Source organism: Ipomoea nil, unplaced genomic scaffold (genome assembly GCF_001879475.1).
Source record: "Ipomoea nil cultivar Tokyo-kokei standard unplaced genomic scaffold, Asagao_1.1 scaffold2939, whole genome shotgun sequence".
Lineage (NCBI taxonomy): Eukaryota > Viridiplantae > Streptophyta > Magnoliopsida > Solanales > Convolvulaceae > Ipomoea > Ipomoea nil.
In genome coordinates, this window is record NW_017619367.1 from 1,343,024 (window position 1) to 1,349,293 (window position 6,270).

The following is a 6,270-nucleotide window of genomic DNA, read 5'->3' on the forward strand; positions in this document are numbered from 1 at the left end:
GACCTTACCCCTCTCATGAACTCGCTGACGGGCGGCGACCTCCCGGGCAACCCGCTGGCCAAGATGAGCGCCATCTTCCCGGCTGAGGATGATATGGTCGGGTGGACCCCCGAGCAGGTCTGCGAGCGCGGTGCACAGAGTCTCGTGCAGGTATACTTACTTCCTTTCTCTAGTTTAAATCTCAAGTCTGCTCGTTCGGCTAACTTATTTTATTTCAACTCACCCGGGTGCTCACGTCGCTCTACTACCGCTCGAAGGGCGGGTCGGAGAGTGATGCCCTCAAGAAGGAGGTGAAGGAGCTGAAGAAGAAGCTGAAAACGGCTGAGGACGGCAAAGACATTGCCGAGGCCATCGCAAAAAAGGCGTTCGGGGAGACTGCCGCAGCCCGGAAGGAAGCGGAGGACCTCCGCCTACGACTACAGGATCCGGTTGGCTTGGCTGCCAACCTATGTCAAGACCCGGCGATCGCCGAGCGGTTTTTCCGGGAGTTCATCAAGCACAAGGTGGCCGAAGATATGATGTGGGTCTTCGGCAATTGGGCTTATGCTTCCGGTCAGCGGGACACGCATCGGGAGGTGAGATCCGCCTTGACCGAGGTGTTCGAGGGAGATGATCTCAACACCATTTTGACTAACCTCCCGGAGAGCGTCGCCGACCCCGGTCCGATGCCTTACACGGAAACCGAAGCCGAGCCCTCCACTGCTGTCGAGAAGGACCCCGCGAAGTGAAGCATCGTCAACTGACGTTCGGGGTTTTCTTTACCTTTGTCTGTAGCTACTGCCTGGGAGCCCGGCCCCACTGTGCCGGGCGTTTTAAACGCTCACTCGACCGGTCTTAATGACATTTTGTTTTTCATTCGGTTTATCCCACTTTTATTTATCGTGTTTGCGTTATGTCTTTTATTTTTGCCTTCAAGCGATGTCGTTTTGGGTCTAATCACGGCCCATGTATAACCCCCCGAGTCCGAGCGGCTATGACGGTCGGTCAATTGCCGGTCGGACTGCAAAGGTAAGGAGGCAAACGCGAAAAAACGCGTGTATAGCCCCCCGAGTCCGAGCGGCTATGACGGTCGGTCAGTTGCAGGTCGGACTGCAAAGGTAAGGAGGCAAACGCGAAAAAACGCGTGTATAGCCCCCCGAGTCCGAGCGGCTATGACGGTCGGTCAATTGCCGGTCGGATTGCAAAGGTAAGGAGGCAAATGCGAAAAAACGCGTGTATAGCCCCCCGAGTCCGAGCGGCTATGACGGTCGGTCAGTTGCCGGTCGGACTGCAAAGGTAAGGAGGCAAACGCGAAAAAACGCGTGTATAGCCCCCCGAGTCCGAGCGGCTATGACGGTCGGTCAATTGCCGGTCGGACTGCAAAGGTAAGGAGGCAAACGCGAAAAAACGCGTGTATAGCCCCCCGAGTCCGAGCGGCTATGACGGTCGGTCAATTGCCGGTCGGACTGCAAAGGTATGGAGGCAAACGCGAAAAAACGCGTGTATAGCCCCCCGAGTCCGAGCGGCTATGACGGTCGGTCAATTGCCGGTCGGACTGCAAAGTTTTAGCGACATTATGGTCGTTTAGGCAACAAAGGCCGGAAGTTTAAGCGACATTGTGGTCGTTTGGACAACAAAGGCCGGAAGTTTAAGCGACATTGTGGTCGTTTGGGCAACAAAGGCCGGAAGTTTAAGCGACATTGTGGTCGTTTGGGCAACAAAGGCCGGAAGTTTAAGCGACATTGTGGTCGTTTGGGCAACAAAGGCCGGAAGTTTAAGCCGGTTTCGGCTGCAGCGTGTTGGCGAGATTCTTGTTTGTTGGTGGAAGGACGATTTTCATTGCAGACATCTAAATAATGACGTTACAACATTCGAGCCAACTCATGTGGTCTCAGGAAGAAAAGTACAATACAACAGGTTCAAACGGGAAATGAAAGAAACAGGAAATTACAGCTCCACCTATGACATTCTATTGACGGAACATCACCAAATTCTCTGAGTTCCACGTCCGGTCGACCGGTCTACCGGTTGTCGTTTCGAGCTTGTAGGTACCCGGGCGTATCACTGCTGACACCACATACGGTCCTTCCCAGTTCTGCGCCAATTTCCCTCCTTCTTGAGGTTGGCTGGCTTCGCGTCTTCTCAGTACGTAGTCCCCGACTTGGAAGTAACGCGGACGTACCCGGACGTCTCGAGTGGCTTTGATCCTTTTTTGGTAGTCGGCGATTCTCTGGGCCGCTAGGTCTCTTCTTTCTTCGATACAGTCTAGATCTAAGGATCGGGCTGCATCGTTTTCTCCTTCGACGTATCGACTCTCCCTTGGGCTCGCAATCCATGCTTCAACAGGTAGGCGTGCTTCGGCCCCATATACTAAAGCGAAGGGCGTTTCGCCGGTCGCCTCTCTCGGGGTGGTGCGGTATGTCCACAGGACAAACGGGAGCTCATCCGCCCATGACCAGCCGGCTGAGTGCAGTTTTTTCTTTAGACCCTCTAAGATCGTCCGATTAGCATTTTCCACTTGGCCGTTCCCCTGGGGGTATGCTACGGACGACCGGATGGATTTTGTGCCGATCGTTGCTAGGAAGTTTTTGAAGTGTTGGCCCTCGAACTGTCTTCCATTATCTGTAACAATCTGCACCGGCACCCCGAACCTTGAAACCACGTTTCGCCATATGAAACGGGCACACTGTTGTGACGTGATCGTCGCGAGGGGTTCCGCTTCCACCCACTTGGAAAAATAATCTATCGCAACTATTATGAATTTTCGTCGCCCCGACAGTTGGGGAAACGGTCCAACAATGTCTACCCCCCACCGCGCGAAGGGGATGGCTGTGCTGACCGGGTGGTAGAAGGTAGCCGGTCGTCCGGGCATCCTTGCAAATATTTGACAGGTCTCACACTCTTTGGTGAGCTTCTCACAGTCGAGCTGTATCGACGGCCAGTAGTATGAGCTAATGATCGCCCGCCCTGGTGGGATGAGCATATTCCTGCATGTAACTCGTCCATGACTAGTTTGGCTTCAAAGGCGGATAGACATCTCATAACCGGGCCCCCGTACGACCGTCTGTACAGCCGACCTTCCTGTATCTGGAACCTTGGTGCTCGGAGCTTGGCTTTTCGGGCTCTCGCCTCATCATCCAGGAGTCGACCGTCTTCCAAGTATCCCATTATATCGGTTATCCAATTTTCTTCGACCGGTTGAATCGGCAAGACTTGTCGGTGGTCGATGGAGGGGTACGGTACGACGAGGACCCGGGCTACTCGAGAGATATGCTCGGGTGCTTCCACGCTCAACTTCGAGAGGATGTCAGCGTCAGCGTTGTCCATCCGGGGAACATGTTGAACTGCATACGTCCTGAAAGTGGTTAGACGTTCGATCGCTAGATCTCGGTAGCGTCCTAGTCGTTCGCCATTGACTTCAAAGTCTCCCAAAAACTTGCCCGACTACCAGTGACGAGTCTGTTCGAGCCCTTACGCTTTCTGCGCCGAGGTCCCTTGCAAACTGCAATCCTACGACGAAGGCCTCATATTCCGCCTCGTTGTTTGTGGGAGAGAACTGGTAGATCAGAGCGTAGTAGACCTTGAATCCTTCAGGGCTCGTGATGACAACACCTCCTCCGGAGCCTTTCCGACTGCTTGATCGTCGGGTGGCGACTTTCCCACCATGAAACATCTTGAACCTGCTGATCTGCGGTTGGGGTTTCCCTGGCTGTACATTCGGCGACGAAGTCTGCTAGCGCTTGTCCCTTGATAGCCGGTCGAGGCTTGTACTCAATGGTAAACTGTGTTAACATCATGGCCCATTTTACAAGGCGGCCGGAGGAAGAAGCCGTGCGAAGGACGGCTCCGATCGGTTGGTCGGTTAGCACTCGGATGACTCTGCCCTGAAAATAGGGGGTGAGTTTCTTTGCAGTCGTGTAGAGGGCGAGTACCATCTTTTCGAGGCGGGAGTATCTGAGTTCCGGGCCTTGGAGGGCGTGGCTGACATAATATACCGGTCGTTGTACACCGTCGGAATCCGTGCGGCATAGCGCAGCGCTCACAGCTCGGTCAGAGGCAGCCAGGTAGAGGTCAAGGTCTTCGCCCGGTTCGGGCTTGGAAAGGACGATCGGAGATATTAAGTATTCCTTCAATTCCTTGAATGCCGCCTGACACTCCTCATCCCACACAAATCCATTGACTTTTCTTAGTGTCTTGAAGAAGGGTAAAGCCTTTTCCGCCAGCTTGGATAGGAATCGACTGAGAGCGGCCAGTCTTCCGGTTAGTTGCTGGACTTCCCGGACTGTGGTGGGGCGGTTTGCATATCCAATATAGCTTTTACCTTAACCGGGTTGGGTTCGATTCCCTTCTTCGTCATCAATGAATCCCAAAAACTTCCCGGTCTGGACGGCAAACGTGCATTTTGCCGGGTTTAGACGCAACCGGTAGGTGCGCATTACCTCGAAACATGCTCGAAGATCCCGCGCGTGGTCCGTCCGATCTTTACTTTTGACGAGCATGTTGTCCACATACGCTTCCATCGTTCGACCAAGCTGTCCTTCGAACAAGGCGTTGATCATCCTCTGATACGTGGCCCCGGCATTCCGTAGTCCGAACGGCATGACTCTATAACAGAAGAGTCCGTCTGGAGTCACGAAGGACGTTTTGGCTTCATCTTCCTCGGCCATCAAAATCTGATGGTACCCTCTAAATGCGTCCATGAAGCTCATGAGGTCCGCCCCAGCTGTGTCATCGACCATTTGGTGTATGCTCGGTAGGGGGTATGGGTCCAACGGGCATGCCTTGTTCAGGTCTGTGTAGTCGATGCACATCCGCCATGTTGGTGGTTTGGGCACTAAAACAACATTGGCGACCCAATCGGGATAAACGACCAGTCGGAGGTGGCCGATCTCGGTGAGGGTTTTGACTTCATTTCTGACAAACTCCCGGCGGTCATTGGAGAGATGCCTTGTCTTCTGTTTCACTGGTCGTGCTGTCGGGCTAACAGCCAACCGGTGGCATATCACTGTCCGGTCCACTCCTGGCATGTCCTCCGGTCCCCATGCAAAGATGTCTGAGAACTCTCTTAGTACGAATAAGACAGCTTCCTTGATCGCCGGGGGGAGCTGCCGTCCAATGCGGATCGTCCTTTCCGGGCGGTCGCTTGTATGGGGACCTCTTCGACCTCATCCGACGGTTCCGGCTGTTCCTTCCGTTCAGCTTCCGCTTTCTTGGAGATTGAATTTACTTGGGAATTCCAGGCCTCCTTTCTGTCGATTGCCTTTTGGTAGCACTTTCGGGCTGATCGGACGTCTCCTCGGACGACCCCTACTCCTTCGGGGGTGGGAATTTCATGCATAAGTGGGGCATGGAGATAATTCCTCCGATCGACACGATCGCAGGTCTCCCTAAGATAGCGTTGTGGACGCATCGAAGGTTGACGACGATGAATTCCATCATGGTTTTGATCGTCCGGGGTCGGTTGCCAATTTCTACCGGCAATGTTATCTTTCCCTCCGGATGGATAGTATCACCAGTGAATCCAGATAATGGGGTCCCGATGGGTAGGGCTGTGCAAACCCGACCCAACCCGACCAACCCGTCCGATCCGAATCCGAAACCACCCCATCCACCCGCCCGTGGTCCGACTGGCCATATCCGAACCGAAGGCATAAACGACGTCGGATAAAGGAGGTCGGATAGGGTTTGGTTTTTTCCCATCCGACCCGTCCGACAACCCGATCTAACCTAGGGTTATGTTTTATGTGTATGCTAGACGACGTCGTATGAGGTGAGTATATATGCATGTTGAAGCCCTTGTGAAGCCAGATGCGCAGCCCTACTCTTCTGATTCTTCTCTGAGACTCTCTCACTCTCAGAGCTCTTCTCTCGTTCTCTGCTCTACTCTCTCAATCTCACCCTCTCATTCCTTTGAGTCTCTCACAGTCTCACCTCTCTCTAGTCTGTACTCTTTGAGACTGAGAGTCTGACTGTATGAGACTCTGACTCTCTGTGGACTGTGGAGTCTTCGACTGTCCGATTGTCCGATTGTCCGGTGGGCGGTGGTCGACTGGTGGAAGCCCTTCTCGAGTTGGTGGTGGAACGTGGACTGGTGATTAGAGGCCCTTGTTCTCCGGGGAATATTAAGGGGAAACCAAGTAAATCAGAAACCCTAGTTTTTTGTTTTTGTGATATGTTGATTCTTTTCTCTCTGTATGTTCATATATGCTCGTATATTATTGTTAGATTATGCGATGTGTGTTCTATTCTCTGATCTATTATGGTGGAAGCAGAAACCCTAGTTTTTGTTTT